Source organism: Tachypleus tridentatus, chromosome 3 (genome assembly GCF_004210375.1).
Source record: "Tachypleus tridentatus isolate NWPU-2018 chromosome 3, ASM421037v1, whole genome shotgun sequence".
Lineage (NCBI taxonomy): Eukaryota > Metazoa > Arthropoda > Merostomata > Xiphosura > Limulidae > Tachypleus > Tachypleus tridentatus.
In genome coordinates this window covers 6,499,576-6,517,693 of record NC_134827.1, presented here as the reverse complement: position 1 = coordinate 6,517,693, position 18,118 = coordinate 6,499,576, and the positions used below count along the sequence as shown (strand labels likewise).

The following is an 18,118-nucleotide window of genomic DNA, read 5'->3' as shown; positions in this document are numbered from 1 at the left end:
AGGTGCAGATGTAGGAGGATGTGAAAACTGCTGTCCAGAAACATTAAGGGCCCACTGACCCCATCCACCATTGATCCTTACAAGGGGGCCAAACAAGGACACTGCAGCAATGACAGGGTTTCATGAGCACTATAACCAAACACAAGCAAACAATCTCCACATCACCAACCGAGAACACCCAACTCTAGCTACACAAGACTGACCAACTTACACTGGGAGGCCCACTATAAGACAACTTATCTACAAGAGTTCAAGGCCAAAGTATTGCACTGAGGTTGGACCCCCTCAACCACCAAAATCCTCTCCTCTCTTCAAAGGCCATCACACACAGCAAACATATTCACATCCCAGAGGAGATAAACTGAAAAGACAGAACCTTCTCTGGGAGGTTCCCTCATCACGTACAGGCATCCACACCAAGGAGATACCTAAGATGGAAAGGTTGTCATATGAGAACAAGTTAGAAGGGATCTAATTGAGGTATTCAACCCTTTCAGCATGGGTACCTGCAATTTGCCTACTGTAACTTTTAGATTTTTTAGCATATCCACACAAAATCTGGTAAGCTTACTGAGTAGGATCCAAATGATAATGATGAGAAGAACTGTGAAAAAGATTAGTTGGTTGGTTGATTTAGTGTTTTAAGGCACAAAACAGATAGGCTATCTGCACCAAACATCTGGTAAAAAGTTAAAAGTAAATTTTGTAAAATTCATAAAAGGAAATTATGGTAAAACAAAACAATGTTTAAAAAACACATAAATAGCATAAAACCAATGTTTACATCTAGTCTACAATGTTAAGAGAGAAACTACAATAATTCAAGTTGTAAAGGACTTTCTGTAGGGTAACTCTAATAATCATAATTCACCAGGAAGACTAACAGGTAAGTACAAAAACCACCGCCAGTTACCCAAAGTTGGCTTTTCCAGTCCTGGATCAGAGTTATTTGACGTTATGGCCACATTCAAAAAGAAAAGTAATAAAACGGTTTTAAAAAACGTGTAGCAAAATTATAACAATAACTCACCAGGATGACTAACTGGTAGTTCAAACAGCAGCGTTAGTCACCTGAAGTTGGCCTTTCCTGTTTTGGTTTCAAGTTACTTAACGTTATGGCCAGTTTCTAATTTCAAATCGAAGTAGATGAACTGTGATTTTTAAAAGGAAGCCACATTAAAAAGGTGTAATGTCTAAATTAAAAAATGTAAATGGCATTACAAAGATTAATGGCTTTTAAAAAAACTAAAAACATTGCCAAGGTAGACAGTGTCGCCATCACCAATAACACTGTCTAACATTATGAACAAGCCTTGGGACAGAACATGTTTAAAATGGTGCCATCGTTAAAATCGTAACAATGACAAGAAAGTAAAATGTGGCTTATTGTGATCTGAGTGGTACACAAACTACACACCAGTGCATCAGTTCCAGATAAAAGAAAACAATGAGTTGAAAAACTGTGACCAATGCATAGTCTAGTTAGAACAACTTCCTCTTTTTGATCCTTACAGAAGCAAGACGGCCAAAGTCCAATAGAAGGTTTTATTTGGAAAAGCTTGTTTTTGCTTTGCTCACACCAAGTCGACTGCCAGCTGGCACAGAGCCAAGCCTTGAATACAGGGCCATAGTCCATGCATGAGACAGGCACAGTGGTGATAGTGTCAGAGCAGATAGACTTAGTTATGGTGTCGGCAAGCTCCTTCCCGCTAATACCAACATGACTTGGTATCCAGAAAAACTGGACAGAAGTAAATGTTAAAGAGAAATGGGCCAGTTGGTTTCAAATATTGGCAAGAAAAGGGTGTGAACCAACGTGAAGCGATTCCAAGGCCAGTAGAGAATGAAGCAAGTCAGTATAAATAGTACAGTTTGAGTACTGCTTAACTTCTATGTGATCCAGGGCAAGAGAAATGGCATATAGTTCTACAGTGAATGCAGAAGCTGTAAGGTGAATCTGCACGCAACCACCAAACCACAACAAACCATGGCAGAAACCACACATTCACCTGATTTCAAACCATCTGTATAAATAGGAATGAAAGGATGGTTCGAAAGATGTTCAGCAAATAGCAGACAGTATTTCCAATCAGGAGTGTCCACTTTTCTCAGGTGACTTAAAGATAGGTCACAATTGGGGACTGTAAGAAGCCATGTTGGGATGGGCTGACCAGTGGATACAACAATGTTTTCCAAGGACAGACCCAATTCATCTGGGGAAGTCTGGAAAGCTCCAGTGCAGAGCCGAAGTCCTTGATGATGAATAGGGGCTAGCATCTTTAAGGCCAATGGTCTGGCAGAGTCATAGATCAGTGACCCACAGTCAAGTTTCTTTCGAATAAGAGAACGATATATCTTTAGCGTAGAACATTGATCCACTCCCTATGTGGTGGAAGATAGAACATGGAGGTGATTCAGTGCTCTTGTACATTTGACACATAGCTGCTTCATATGTGGCATAAAGGTCAGCTTACGGTCAAATATAAGCTCCAAGAACTTTGTCTCAGGGACCACAGGCAGCACAACTTCACACATATGGGGTTCAGGATCAGGGTGAATACCTTTTGGTAGCAAAAGTGCATGCAAATGGTTTTAGAGACAGAAAAGTTAAAGCCATTTGCTGCAGTCCACCTCAGTCAACGATTAAGAGCAGTCTGTAGCTGTCGCTCAATATACCTCATGTTCACAACTGACATGAGATGTAAGAGTCATCAACATAGAGCCCATATGCAACAGAAAGAGAGAGTTGTTTAATGATGGCATTAATTTTTATACTGAAAAGTATGACACTCAGAACATAGCCCTGAGGGCCTCCAAATTGCTGTATAAAAGAATGGGAAAGTGTCAAACCCACAAGAACTTGGAATATCTTGTCTATTAAAAAATGTTTAATAAAAATGGGCAAATGGTCACATAACCCATATATATGGAGGTCTCACAAAATGCCATATCTCAATGTTGTACCATAAGCCTTCTCAATGTCAAAGAATATTGATACAAAATGTTATCATTTGAGAAAGGCTTCTCTGATTGATGTTTCAAGTCAAATTAGGTGGTCCGTGGTGGAATGCTGTCATCGGAACCCACACTGGGTGGGCGAGAGAAGATTGTTTGATTTGACAAACCAAACAAGATGAGCATTAACCATACTCTCTAAGGTCTTGCAGAGACAGCTCTTCAAAGCAATTGGACAGTAGTTTGAAGAAATCTTGGGATCTTTCCCAAATTTAGAGAAACGTAAAATAATAGTCTGGTGCCAGGCATCAGGAAAAACATTCTCCTGCTAGATCCAGTTAAAAACAATTAGAAGAATATCAAGAGAAGCAGGAGAATGTTTTTCGTGATGCCTGGCAGAAGAGAGATAGCACAGCATGTCATAGTGTACATCATCAGGTCCAACAGACGTAGTGCCAGACCGATGAATGGCCATTTTCAGTTCCACCAGTGTAAAGGGACGATTATAGTCAAAGAGACAGTCAGTTCAAAAGAAAAGAGGTGAATGCTCTGCCTGAGTCTTGATGGCCAAAAGGTGAAGGAACAAACAAAAGTGCTAGATAACCAGCAAAAGCTTTAACCTAGAGTATGGGCGATGCTCCAGACATCAGCTACCTCTTGGCCATCAGAGAGTAAGACAGAATTGTAGTGCCCAATGACCTTTCGAATCCTGTCCCATATGACCTTGGAAATGGTCGAAGAAGATATGCAAGTTGTGAACTTAATCCAAGATTCCTTCTGGCTTTGACATCTTACCCACCTAGCATGATGCGGTTCGAAAATGTGGGATATCTACAGAAAGTATCCCAGGCCCGTTTTTGAGCCTTCCAAGCCAAGTGGCAAGCAGGATTCCACCACGGACAAGGATATCATGGAAAACGTGTCTAGGTTTTAGGAATACACTGAGCAGCTGCTTGTATAATACAGTCAGTTACCGCTGCCACACAGTCGTCTATTGATGGCTGATACCACAATGGCAGGATCAAGCTCTGTGAGAGCAGTGAAAGTGGACCAGTCTGCCTGATCCAGCTTCCACTGGGGCACATGGGTAGAGTGGCATTGACCACGACCAGTCTCTCTCAAAAGTATAGGAAAATGATCACTGCCTAGTGGATTATTATCAACTCTCAATGAAAAATGGGAGAATAATGAAGGAGAGCAAACTGAGAGATCAATAGCGGTAAAGGACTGACTAGGTGCATGAAAATAAGTGGAAGAACTAGTACTGAAAAGAGAAAGGTTGTGATCAGAGAGCATACGCTCTACAGAGCGACCCCTCCCATCAATAACAGTACTTCCCCAGAGGGGATGATGTCCATTAAAGTCCCCCAGGAGTATATAGGGAGATGGCAACATCTTTGAACGAGAGCATCAAGGTTTGATTGATCATATCTCTCTCCAGGGGACAGGTAGAGAGAACAAACAGTGATGGTATGACCCAAGGAAACACAGATGGCTACAGCCTTCAAGAGTGTGCCAAGTGGCAAAGACAGGGTGGGCACATGCTGATCAACCAATAGTGCCACCCCTCCATGTACTTTTCCATCACACAGCCTGTCATTTCTGTACAGAGAAAACTGCCAAAAGGTAACTGTATCGGCAGGTTTCAGAGAAAAAGATGTATCAGAAGAAATGCCTGTATTTCAAACCAAAGGATGTGGATCTTGAGGTTTGTTGGAATGTATGGGAAGAACAGAGATGGATGTGGAAGTCGATTCATCAACCTTTTTAACCTTGCAGGTCAAAAGGCTTTTCATTTGTTTTAAAAACGATTATCTTGGAGGCACAGAGAGATCTGTCTGCATTCCCACTGTAGTTGTGGAATGAAGTGCAGCAGCATATGTCCCAGATGGAGTAGCGGGCAGCAATTTCCGAGCCTTAGGATAACTAATGTTATGAGTCGTTTTCAAATGCTGCACCTGTTTTCCCTCCAACCATTTTGGGCAAGAACAAAAGTAGGAAGGGCGAGAACAATTGCAGTTGACGCAATGTGAGTCTATATCACACTCATAGGCATCATCGTCCTTGCCACCACAACGAGCAAGTCAGGGAACCATGACAGGACGTCTTTGAGTGGCCAAACCTTTGACATTGGAAACATCGGAGAGGGTTTGGAATGTATGGCCATATGCTGCAATTTAGATATCCTGCCTTGATGGTGGTAGGTGCACTTGGTGATGTAAATGTCAAAACGAGGATATCTGTTGGCAGTGTAACTCCGTCTTTGCGAGTGGAGATGCGCCTCACTGCAGAAACTCCTTGAGTGGAGAGACCAGCAAGAATCTCTGACTCTGGGATGTTCTTCAAATCCAAAGGTCTACAGGAATTCAAGGCCAGAGTGGTGTGTTAGGGTTGGATCCCTCAACCACCAGGATCCTCTCCTCCCCTTCACAGGTCATCATGCACGGCAAACACGTGGATGACTGTTTAGATCCCAGAGGAGGTAAACTGAAAGAACAGAACCTTCCCTGGGAGGTCCTCTCACCATGTACAGGAATCCACATCAAGGGGATGAGGTAGTGAACAGCAATTTTTGTGCCTCAGGATAAGTAATGTTATGAATCATTTTCAAATGCTGCACCTATTTTTCCTCCAACCATTTAGTGCAAGAACAAAAGTAGGACAGGTGAGAGCCATTGCTATTGATACAATAAGGGTCCATTTCAAGGAACCACGACATGACACATTTGAGTGATGAAACCACTGACACTGGAAACATTGGAGAGGATTTGTATGTATGGCCGTACTCTGCAATTAAGATAAACTGCCTTAATGGTGGCAGGTAGACGTAGTAATGTAATAATGAGAAAGAGGACATTGGTCAGCACCATAATTCCATCTTTGTGAGTGGATATATGCTTCACTGCAGAAACTCCATGTGTGGAGAAACCAGTGAGAATCTCAGACTCTGGGATGTTCTTCAAATCCCTCTCAACAATAACTCCTTGTGATGAATTCAAAGTAGCATGGGCATAACCTCAATAGGTATATCCCCAACTGCCTTTAAATTCAAAAGGAATTCATTGTGTTCAGATGTGAATGTTTCCACCAATATGCCACTACATTGAAGCTTCTTTACTGGCTTTGGAGAGCCAGGAAGTCCCTCTAGTCCTTTCTGAAAGAAAAAGGGAGATATCTGCCCTAAAAATTTGTCTTAAAGTAAATGCAATATATGAAAATGAGGTACAACAGGCAGTACAGATGGTGAATATTGCTACTCAGAATCTTCAAGACGTGATTGTTTACCTATAGTCTGTTTTTTCACTGTTTTATTAAGATTTTTATTTGGAGTATCCATGATAAAGAAATGGAAATTTTGGTGCCCACTGACCCCACCCACCATGGAGTTCAATGAGGGAATGCACTACAATGTCAAACAAGAACACTGCAATAACATCAGGGTTTCTTGAGCACTATACCCAAACACCAGCATCAGACACAATGTCCACAACACCTATTGAAAACTTCCAACACTGGTACTTGGTTGACCTTAGCCCAAGTGGACTAGCCAACTGACCAAAGGGAGCCACCCCAAGGCTGCCTGTTTACAGGAATTCAAGGCCAAAGTGGTGTGTTAGGGTTGGACCCTTCAACCATCAGAATCCTCTCCTCCCCTTCATGGCTTGCCATGCATGGCAAGCATGTGGGTGGATGTTTAGATCCCAGAGGAGGTCCCCAGAGGGAGGGGATGAATGTGGAATTGCTCAAGTGAAGCATTACCACCTTCCCTCTCAACAATTTGAAACCAGGTCATAGTTCATTTAGCTTCTAGAAGTTCTAATAAATTGACTGAAGAATCTGCAATGTGAGTCAAACGTAAGAGAATGAGTGATTCCAAGAATGTCCACATTTCTAAAAGAGAACTGCAAGTGCTGATTTGAAGAACTACCCATTCCCTTTCTTGAAGATGTGAAGAAGGATGAGTACAACTTAGTCTAGAATTGAAAAACACCACTAACTGGATTAGACACCGTGTGGGAGTAAGAACAGACTCCTTCCTGATAAGAAACCCACCTTCCACCTGATAAGAGTTGGAGTGTGAAGTTCTGCTAAATAACAGGAAGGGTCAAGAAAAACCAGTTGTCCATGTATTGTGAGTGTTATTGCTCAATAAGTAAAGATGATGTGAACAGGAGCTAACTCTGACAAAAGATGTATGTCGCAGATGCAAGACTGAACAGAAGAGCACAAAACTGAAAAACCTGGTTGTCATGCATGAAGTGAAGATAACACCATGCAGCAATGAATTTTGTCATCCATAGAACAGATGAAAATAGCCATTGAAAAGAAAGAAATAACTCCACTGAAGACAGAGGTTGGAGTAAGCAACTGAGATAAGAACAATCAACCACCTGTTCTTAATTGCTCACATTTTTCAGTACTACAAACAGTTGGGAATAAAACCCTCAAGAGAGAAATCAATGTACTATATGACTTCTAAGCCAAAGATCCTAGATGGCTTGAGCATGATGATTGAAGGTAAAAAGGGTTCTTGGGGAGGGTAAAGCCAACAAGACAAAAGGAGATGTGAAATGAATGACCAATCCTTTCCGAAAAACTTGAATGGCCAACTGATCTGTGGTGAATGTCTCCCATTCTGACACAAACACTCTGAGTTGAGACCACACAGGACTGACCCTATAAGGAAGTAACCAATCTGTACTTCAACCTACAGGAGAATATCTGCTGGAGAGGTCAAACTCACCCCTATGTTCCAATGAATTGTGCAGTTGAAACCATAGGTATGGAAACTCAAATAAGAAATTCTGGAAACCATTATGTATGAAACCATTTGGACAGTCAGGAAAATAGGAGAGAAAAAGAGTGGAGAGGGGCCACATCCACTCAAAATTCTATAGCATTAGGAATACAAATATAAACATAATGTCTGAGGAAAAAGCTTCTCTGAGATCTTTAAAGATTGAAGCAGGAGAGCAATTTCATTCCAGAAAAGTATCTCTCTCCAAAAGATCTCAACAACAAACCAACCAAGACACTAGGAAGAGAGCAGAAACTGATAACCTGACCAAAGTAGATCCCACTAAATGACTAAAACCATCCAGAAATTGTTGTAGATCTGTGATAAGCCTAAGACAATTGTTGCAAAGATGATAGCAAATGCAAAACTGTTGTGATAGAAAAACTCTGGAAAATTGAGATTGATTAAGGGGAACCATGGCATCTTGTCTGGAGCCCCAAATAGAAAGAGAAGAATCTAACCTTTGAGAGTCCAAATGAGAACTCTCCAGATGATGGAAAGTCAAAACAACAGAGAAAGTTACAAAGCACGACAGAAGCTTCTCTCAATTGATCAGCAAATCTCACATGCACAACAACGTCTACATGTCCTCCACAGGTTACCCCACCTGACACCCAGCAATGTCACATTGTTGAAGGTATGGTGGTGAAGCATTGGGCCATTCCATGTCTGTTACATAAACATGTGTATTCATACTCAAAAAAAGAAAAAAAAAGTATCCAATTTTGTTTTAAGTAAAATAAAAAAGAGAAACTTTCACTGGGATAAAGCTTAAGTGCATGAGAAAGAGTAAAGATGTTTTGAAATTCTCAATTTTCACTTTTGTGTATTACAGGTCATAATTGTATACTAAAAGCCTTTTTTTTTAAGTTATAAAATGTTATTATAGCATCTACACTGATCAACATAAGTAGGCATAATCTATACCAATTCCAAGGTGCATTGTATAGTTTCAATGTCTTAACTTCTCCATTCAATGAAATATTAATAAAGTCTCCCATTCCACAACAAAAGCCCTGCCAATCTATCTTTAAGTTACAAGGCAGTTTCAAAACCTTAGTATGTTATTTGACTGAAATGTTTCTAATCAAAATAGAGCTTACTTGTTTCAAGCTTACAATGGTTCCGAAATATGTGGCAACAGACTTTAGACTAGAGAAATTGAAGATGTGCATGCTGGAAGCAAAGCAGATGCTCATAGGATTTTAAAACTTAACCTATTTATAATTTAGAAAGCCAGTTAAATAAGTTGTTTTCCAACATTTTGTTTTAATGATTTATGTTTTAAAGGGGGTATTTGAAAGGTACATGAATTTTTCTTCACATAATTAAGATAATATTTTAACAAGACTAAGCTCAATAGGCTATGGCAGCAGAACTTCGAATGTGTAACACATGCATCGATAGAAATCTAATATCTTCCCACTGTGATGTGTTGCTTTTGAGATGCAAATAACCCTTGCTCTCAGAATAGTAGGTCTAACTCCATAAATTCACACACATTTTTAGTAATGTTCAATAAAAACTTGCCAAATTTCACTACATTGTACTTAATAAATTTAAAAATGACAGAATGTATATTTTTATGGTGATTACAAGGTTAGTCAAAATGACAAATTCTGCATACATATGATTAATGGTCCTCTGTTATCTATGTTATGCAAGTCATGGAATTAAAAGTTTATATTTGAGTTTTCATTTTTTTTAGGTGAAAGCTTATCATTTTGGCATTCTTTAATTAATCATACTTCTTTTACACTTTCATTTCAAAATAATGTGATACTCATATCTACAAACATTGAATATTTTTCTTGAATTATTATAACTCGTGAACTTAAGCAATTTGGGACATTCTATTTCTCAGGGTTCCAATCCATCTACTTTTGGTTTATATGCCACTTGAAGCTGTAAAGAAAAACGTAACTCACAAATGAAAATATTTTGAACTGTAAATCAATGTATGTTTAATGACACTGACCTCATTATATACGTATCAGAACCAACAGAGGCAATCATACAAAGAATATCTTTCAAACAAAGCTTTGTTTTCATCACTTATTAATATTTAAAATACAACCAATTATACAACATCCACTTTTAATAACCATTAATAGAATATTTAAACTATCATAATTTATGTTAATATGTCAAAATACCTTGCTATATATTGAAACAGGTAAAATTACTTATTAATTTTAAAATTCAACAGAAAATAAGTACTCACACAAACTACCTGCAACACTTTCTCTTTACTACTACAACTTACAGACAACAAGAGAGGCCCAGCATGGCCAGGTGGTTAAGGCACTCGACTCATAACTTGAGGGTTGTGGGTTCAAGTCCCCATCATACCAAACATGCTCGCTCTTTTAGCAGTGGGGACATTATAATGTTATGGTCAATACTATTCATTGGTAAAAGAGTAGCCTAAGAGTTGGCAGTGAGCGGTCATGACTAGCTGCCTTCCTTTTATTCTTACATTGCTAAATTAGGGACAGCTAGTGCAAATAGCCCTCGTAAAACTTTGTGCGAAATTCAAAAAACAAAACAAGAAGCCCTTTGTACCTTCAAGACTGTCCTTCCACAGCCACCCATGAAAACAGTAAAAATTTAAAACCCACCTTTTACTTTTAGGAAATTATAGTTCTTTAACATGCTCCCTACTGTCAAAAGCAATAAATTCCATAGGTCAACAACCAGTTAGAAAAATAAAACTGTCTTAGCCTATCTTCAATTTGTTTTCTAATCCCACAAGAATTTTGCTTTTTCAAATTTAGTTGATGGGACAGCCTAAATGGATCAACATGACTCTTAATGTTCTCAAATTTTGTGTTATATTATAAGTTACAAAAAAGCTTAGTTTTTATCCTATTAATCCCCTTGATGGTCTTGTAAATTTTAATAAGATTACCTCTTATCAATCTTTTCAGGCCTTTTTCATAGAATGTACCATTTGTTTTTGAATTTTTTGCAAGGGTGCATGAGGACTATCTGCATTAGCCATCCCTAATTTAGCAGTGTAAGACTAGAGGAAAGACATCCAGTCATCATCACCTATCACCAACTCTTAGGCTACTCATTTACCAATGAATAGTGAGATTCTCCATTACATTATAACATCCCCATGGCTGAAAGATTGAGCATGTTTGGTATAACAGAGATTCTAACCCACAACCCTCACATTATGAGTTCAGTGCCATAACCAACTGGCATGAGGGCCTATGAATGTAATGTGTGTGTGTGTGTGTGTGTGTGTGTGTGGTGATTCAAGGCATGAATGAATATTCACATGCAAACTACACTGACACTTAACTAGCAAGGAAATATCAGGTCATCCCTTTAGTAATGTCCAATTTTAGGTTAAGAAAAAGAGAAAGGATTTAAAATGCTTTTAATGTTATTTAATCAATAATGTACGTTCCATTATTATTAATTATTTGCTTCCAATGATTCACAAGCTTCTGAATGCCACTTCTATAAAATTCTTGGGGTTTGGGGGGAAAAGAATGTAGAGAGGGTAGTTTTGACATCTTCATGTGTTCCAAGCTCTTTTCCATCAAGATACTTGTGCAAACTTCAGAATAAATGATAATAAGATGGGGCAAGGTCAAGAGAATAAGGAGGATGTGAAAGTGTTTCCCAGTCTAGCTCTTCAATCTTTGCAGATGTGATCCTTACCGTATGGGGCCATGCATTATCCTGGTGTAACACACCTTTACAATTGATCAAAACAGGTCTTTTCCATCAGTGCAACATTCAAGCACTCTGACTGTTGACAACAGAAGTCTGACAATCTTTACATTGAGTGACAGCAATTCAAAATAGATCACACCAAAATATTCCACCAAATGCTTAACAAGGCGTTCCTAGAGTGGAGGTGCATTTTGGGCTGTTCTTTAGCCAGTTTACCTGCACTGAGTCATTGCCTGCAGCACTTAACATTTTTATAAAATATCCATTTTTCATCTCCAGTCACTAACTTATCCAAAAAAGGTGAGTTACGTTCACGAGAGTGCAGAGAAGTGCAAATGTCCACTCTTGCTCTTAAGTTGGCTTCTGTCAAATCATGATAGACCCATTTTCCAAGTTTTGACACCTTTCCAAGCTGTTCCAGATGATGGTACACTTTTGAATGGGTTGAATTAAGCTCTTGTGTTAGTTCTTAAACTATTATAGCACAGTCTTTATAAAGTGCAGCCAGCAGAAAGTCATCATTAAACTAAACAGAACGACATGAACATGACGCATCACTTAAGCTGTAGTCACCTGATCTGAACTTTGAAACCACCTTCAACATTTTCATTCATTGAGAGACTCCACACCATAAACACCTTGAATGTTTCATGTAGTCTCTGCTGCACTATTGCCTTTTTTTAAACTCTTAAAGCATCATATACCTCATGTGCTCCTAAAAAAACATCCACCTTCAAAAGGTTTATTCAATTAATGATCCAAAAAAGTGGAGTTGTGTTAGTTTATTTTATTTGTCTGAACATTTTTATACATGTCGTACTACATATTTTAGTAATTAAAGCCTTCTGCAAAGACAGAAATGATGATGCACTTTCTGTATTACATTTTTGGACATTACTTATGGGATGGCCTGATATTTAACACAGCAAATATATTCATTATGCAAGTAGTTAACTTCATTAAAACTACATAAAGAACAACAACTACACAACACTGCTATGTTTAGATTTGTTTTAATTTTCTTCTTTGCTTTCTACAAGATTTGAATCATCACACATCTACTGCTTTGCTGCTTTACACATCTTCATAAATAACATTTTCTCTTCCATGAGGAGTATTAAAAAATAGTAATGTAACAGAAGAGAGAATATGGCTTTTTGTATGCTTGTAACAAATGGCATGTTTAATTGGATTTGCACATGTGCCTGTGGGCAAGGACTTGTAATCACACACAAATGAAAATGACTGCTTTTCTCAAGGGAAAATGAGACCTTAAGCTGCCTTTGAAAATAAACCTTCCATCCCTATAATCATCCTTGTAGCCCTTCTCTGCACATTTTAAACAAGTATCCTATTTTGATAAGGAGAACAAAGCTGTACACAGAATTCTAAGTGAGGCCTAGGAAGTGATTTGTATAATTACCTCTTTTTGTCTTGTAATTACCATGTTTATGACCCTTAAGTTTCTACTGGATTTACCAGTAGCTTTCCTCTGAATAACTCAATCACCATAATGAAAGATCCCCCCCTCTTCTTTTTTTTATTGTGCAATTAAGTTTCTTTCCATCTATATGAATCACATGGTCCAAATTACAACATAAATGCATTACCTCACACTCATAAAAAAGTAAATACCATTTTCCAGACATTTTTCCTAATTACCAACTGATTCAAGTCAAGTTTATATCTCAGTATCTTCGACACAGCTGAAAGTACCCGAGTTTAACAGCATTGGCAAATTTTACTAATTTACTATTTATGGTCATAAGAATATCTTTATTACAAATAAGAAAGTATAACTGGCCAAAACTCCAACTTACAAAATAAACTGTTCTTAAACAAGGCATAATGCAAGCATACAATAACAACTAAAGTGACAAAAGACCATCTGGATTATTTAAGTTGCCAATCACAAAATAAGCTATTTACATACATACACCCTTTCACCATGTTTAAAATGTTTTAAGTAACTGCACATAACTCTAACCCAAAATTAATTTCTTAGAGAACTAGTCTGTATCTAGGTTCCAAAATATTATATTTTCTATAAATAACATTCAAGTTTCATTCTTAGCTCTTCTTTATGCCAATCCGATGTTGCACCCACATGAATACTGTAAAAAAACCTATCAATGCTAAACACCATAGCTCATATTTCTTAAATTAGATATTCTTACAAACCACCTCTCCTAATCTGAAAAATGCTTACCTTTATCAATCACAGCTTTCTGCCATAAAGTTAATCTTATGTGCTCTCGTTTTACACATTTTCAAAAATTCCTCAAGCATAGTAACTAATTTATTTTTTACACAGTGCCTTGTTAGACTTCCTAAAAATCACAAAAGGCAACATCATCTAAGGTACTCATAACCACAATATCACAAACCCTATTAAAAATAAATTAAAAAAAACTTTTCTATAACCAAACTTTTAACAAATGAAAAGTAGTCTCTATAAATGTTTTGAAAGTTTTTACCAAGAATTTTAAAAAAATAATCATATCACCTTCTAAAGAAGTTATCAACATATAATGTATAAATTACACTTTGTGTTTTCAGTACGAACATTAAGACAAACAAAACCCAAAAAAATTCTTAATGGTTCATTACATTTTGCCAGTTAAAAATATATAAAAGTCTTTAAATTTTATATTTTGCACTAAGACTATTGTAATCCCTTTTTGCCTCAGCAATAACTCCTTCTAGAAAATGGCTACAAATAAACTACAGCATCCTCCCATCAAATATTAAAATTCACAATTTTGACTAAACCACAAATATGATACTATACTACAATATATTTTATAAGTAGAAAAAATACAAACAGCAAACCATAAAAATTTCTCTTCTTTCAGATACACATGAGCTTTACATATACTAATTTTTCACACAACAATTTACCACAAAAAAAAAACTGTACAAACTGGAATTAAAACTAAATTTGTTCTTTAAACTTCATTGACCAAAATGGGAAACTGATTCATGATTAAGATAATAAAATCTGAGTTGCATATAGTAAAGTAAATATTCATATACCCAATTTTGTTCCTCTTCCATATACATATTCCTAGTCTTACTTCCAAGTATTTATTAATGCAGTGCATTTTTTTTCTATTCAATTGTTAAAATAATCAGTTAATTTAAGAATAAGATCTAATAAGTTAATTTACTAAGTTTCCTAAAGTTACACTACAATCAAAAGAAATAATTTAGTGTGACTCTTCAAGATAAGACAAAACAGGGTAACAAACATTTAAGACGACAAAAGTAGTACTACAATCTGGTACTGCTAAGTTTTCTTCAAGTGTTAGTTTAGTTTTGCTTTATTTAACTTTTAGTTTCATAAATATGTTTTAGTTGACAGAGGCAAAAAATGATGAGACTCCAAATTCTAAGGCCAGAAAACTAAGCTATTAAAACCAAAAGTAATATGTTATTGGTACTAACAATACCACATATCACAATGGCACTATTTTCACAGGTAGTGGTACAGTACTAATAGTAATACTGCAAAAATAATGTCATTAAAAGTTGCAGTACTAGTAGTATTACACTATTAACTACCAAGAAAAGTAACAGTATAGCATCTACTGTAATACTAACAACTTTTAACATATAGATGCATTAGTTTTTACCTCCACAGTCCCATACCACCCATCTCCACATCCATTACATGATGCATATAATTTCTGTGTGTACTAAGTAAGCAAATTAGAAAATTCGGGTAATATTTCTTTTCCAAACTAAAGTTTCCTTTGCAATTCATGCATGAATTAATGAAAAACTGCTACCAATGCAAGTGTATAAATAAATTGACTGTAATGGGTATTAAAAAAAAACGAAAGGGGGGGGTGAGAATTAACCTGTCTCAATATACAAAATTATTTACGCACTTTATTACCATCCTCCCACCGTCAGTAACTTCTTATAGTATTAGAAGGCCAAGATCAGTTTTCCACCACAAACAGCGCGCGCCACTCGTGATGTTTCGTCTAGTACCACACGTCATAGGAGAGTAACCAAACATCTCTTGCGATAGGTTTATGCCTTGCCACGTTCACGCGCAGTCGCAAAAAGCTAAAATATGGAAGGTCGCGTCATATTTAATCCACCCTATTCACCTATAAATACTCATATTGTTATAGATAATAATAATGATATAAAGCTCTAATCTTATTACAGATTACAAAGTATGTTAAAACTTAAACTGTGTTATGTCTACATATTGGTTAATAAACACATAAAATGTAAAGGATAGGTGTAAAATTACACCTATTACACGCTTTTCGTACATCACTGCTGTTTTTCAAATAACTAGTTCCATTTGGGATTGAAAAAGAAAATGACGATCAACTTCACGAATAATACAGGAAAAGTTAGTTAAAAGTTTGTTTGTTTTGGAATTTCGCGTAAAGCTAGACAAGGGTTATCTGCGCTAGACTTCCCTAATTTAGCAGTGTAAGACTAGAGGGAAGGCAGCTAGTCATCACCACCCACCGCCAACTCTTGGGCTACTCTTTTACCAACAAATAGTGGGATTTACTGAACATTATAGCGCCCCCACGGCTGAAATGGCAAGCATGTTTGGTGCGACGGGGATTCGAACCCGCGACCCTCAGAATACGAGTCGAAAGTCTTAACCCACCTGGCCATCCCGGGCCTAATCAAAACTACGAAACATAAATTTGAAACTCTTCATGATAAACCTACTCTGCCAAGTTTATTAGTGAGTTTTGACACTGTACAGATAGCCCATTATGTAGCTTTGTGCTTAACAAAACAGTCTATTGGATTTTATATTTAAGATATGATTTTAATGTAATTAAACTGCATTCTAATTGTTCTATAATTTATACACCAAAACTGGAAGTAAATACTATATACGGATGGGATACAGAAATATCTAAACGTCATGAAACTGTTGGAATAAACTTATGTATTAGCTTAAAATACATATCTTTAACTTGGCATTCTGTATTGTGTATTTTCCAGTTTGATTGAACATCATTTATAAAAATGTCTTGCTTTCCTTTTTCAAACCATTTTTCGATCCAACTAACTCCTCATTCTCATATATATCAATTTGGTCAGAAACTACTTTTCAGTAGTATTGTTAGCAATGTAAATATATGGGTGTGTTGGGCTAAGAATTTTTCTACAATAGGATTCTATGAGTTTTTAACAATAAATTCTACACTAAACGAGCAGCACACACTCCATTTGTTGTTTTGCTATTAAATAATATATATATGTTTTCGAAACAAGCTAAATATATGTACAAATATTCTTCACACTATGGAGATCACAGTTGTGTCTTAAACACTAAACAGTTCTTTTCAAAAGCCCACTTAAGCCAATTAAGTTGTCAAGCCAAGATATTTTTCTCTATTTTCATCACAATATTACCCGTATATAATTCACTTACGCTGTTGCGTGAGTTATTACAGTTGTATTCTGAACTTCCAATAATTGAGTGCTCTTTGTGCTTTCAATAATCGTCTACATTTTTAGCCAAGTCCATGCAGACGGGTTCAATTAGTTTAGTACAATCTTTTACAAGACAAATTATCCTCCTTATTTCTTTCGAACTGTTAATTTCACTTTAACAAATCAAACGTTAAGCCATTTACCCCTACGATGGTTAACTTTGCGTTTTCTAACTTTTCTGTGACTGAACTTCTCTTTCACGAGACTTTTATAATACTCTGTTTCCCCTTGTTTGATCGCAGTTATTTTATTTATACGTCTATCACTTAAATATCTCTAACCTCGGCATCAAAGTATGGCAAACACAATGTTTGATAGCTTCGATGTCAGTTAATTACAAACACAAAATAAATTAATTAGTAATACAACCTACACTAAACATTCTTTTAAATTTGTCAGTTTTTAACAAGTATTTTATGTAGATCCTTGAATGCTTTGTAAATATTCAGGTATACCAAATTAAAATTTTTATCTTCATCACCATGAGCAGTATTCTCTCCAAGGATTGTCAAAAGACAAGATTTTCCCAACGAGATCATGTTAACTATCCACCAACTTTTTAAACATTGTTGAATGACTTTGCAAATCATCTGTTAAAAGAAAAGACTTTCAAAACGTTTTCCCACCACTCATACACGAAAAGCTTAACTGATATTACCAGAGAGTGTTAGGCAGTTGTGCTTTATTACTTGAGGATAGAGCATGATAAATTATGAAGTAAATTTAAATTTAACTATAATCTGAGTTTTAAAATATATAAGATAATAAGACAAAGACAGAATATGTAAAACAAAATGAACAAGGTTTATTTTTTCAATACCACAAAACACAGTGTGCATTTCTTGCGGATTATAATATACAGTTTCCTTCTATTGAATTTGTAAATGATAACTTGGATTTCTCTTACAATTTAAGACATTTTCCCATCAATCTAATCTCTCAAGAAAATTGGTGAAAGTTTGTAAATTCAATGTTTCTTTCTTAGAGGGAAACGTTAGATTTATCTATAATGTTTAGTATTATCAGCGTGAATGATTATTTTCCTTTAACGTAGGAATTCTGTAATCTCTAGATATCATCTGCTCTAACACTGAAGGACACTGTTGTCATTAACCTTCTTGCACAATTTTCAACAATATTTACGAGGAAAAAGAGTATCATATCAAGATAAGAATGGTAGCTAGA

At 36.6% G+C, this 18,118-nt stretch overlaps 1 protein-coding gene across 8 annotated transcripts in view; it reads right to left on the bottom strand.

The window, feature by feature from the left end:
- The window catches only part of LOC143246274 (protein lin-54 homolog), a 62,277-nt gene extending 46,781 nt beyond the window's left edge, over nucleotides 1-15,496 (bottom strand). For 2 of the 8 annotated variants that reach the window (XM_076492728.1, XM_076492733.1), the window contains exon 1: nucleotides 15,340-15,496. The gene's annotated coding sequence lies outside the window, so the exon portion shown is untranslated. Of the gene's footprint in view, nucleotides 1-13,655; nucleotides 13,675-15,081; nucleotides 15,309-15,339 lie in introns of those variants that run through there. The other 6 variants (XM_076492732.1, XM_076492734.1, XM_076492730.1 and 3 more) reach the window with 5 other exon arrangements.
- Between the last annotated feature and the right edge of the window lie 2,622 nt (nucleotides 15,497-18,118).